Genomic DNA, 926 nt, shown 5'->3' on the forward strand with positions numbered 1-926 from the left:
CGTGAATCTTATTTTCTTGGTAAAATGACAAAGTCACCTTTTACTAGCACTTGTGCTAGGGGTGAAGGTTTGTTGGAGCTCATACACACGGATGTGTGTGTACCCTTCAGAACTTGCACAAGAGATGCTAAACGGTTCCATGTGACTTTCACTGACGATTTTAGTAGAAATGGATATGTGTACCTAATCAAATATAACTCAAAAACCTTTGAGAGATTCAAAGAGTTTAAGCAAGAAGTAGAGAATCAGTTGGGTAGCAACATTAAGATGCTTCGATCCGATCATGGTGGTGAGTATCTTAGTACTCAGTTCCTTGACTATCTTAAGGAATGTGGGATTATCTCACAATTGACACCTCCTAGGACACCACAGTTGAATGGTGTAGGTGAGAGGCACAATCGGACCTTGTTAAGACATGGTTCGTTCCATGATGAGTCAAGCTTCGCTACCAATCTCATTTTGGGTGTATTCCTTAGAGATTGCCGCCCATATCCTTAATCTAGTCCCTACAAAGAAGGTTGCCAAAATACCTCAAGAGTTGTGGACTGGAAAAGTTCCCAATCTAGACTCATTACGACACCCCTCCAATTATTCTCCCTAGCCAACAAGTTCTAGGTCACTCAAGCCCTATTTGCAAGCAAGGTCTATGTCTGATCACAACTTGGAGATGAAGTCACATATTAACAAGCTGAGAGAGTTGGGTGTCAAAGTTTTGAGACAGTTGGATGTTCAATCACTTTCTAAGTCACATATTGAGTGCTTTTGGGACTACTATGTGACGGACCATGACTTGACCCTTAATGATCTTACCTATTTGCTTGGTGCTGCTGAATTAGAAATGATTTGAGGACTAGTAAATAAAATTTGATTACAAGATTGACTTCCCAAACCTTGTATTTCCAAAGGATGGGGAATTGGTTGCTAAG

The sequence above is a fragment of the Lactuca saligna genome, chromosome 4, assembly GCF_052625555.1.
Source record: "Lactuca saligna cultivar CGN05327 chromosome 4, ASM5262555v1, whole genome shotgun sequence".
Lineage (NCBI taxonomy): Eukaryota > Viridiplantae > Streptophyta > Magnoliopsida > Asterales > Asteraceae > Lactuca > Lactuca saligna.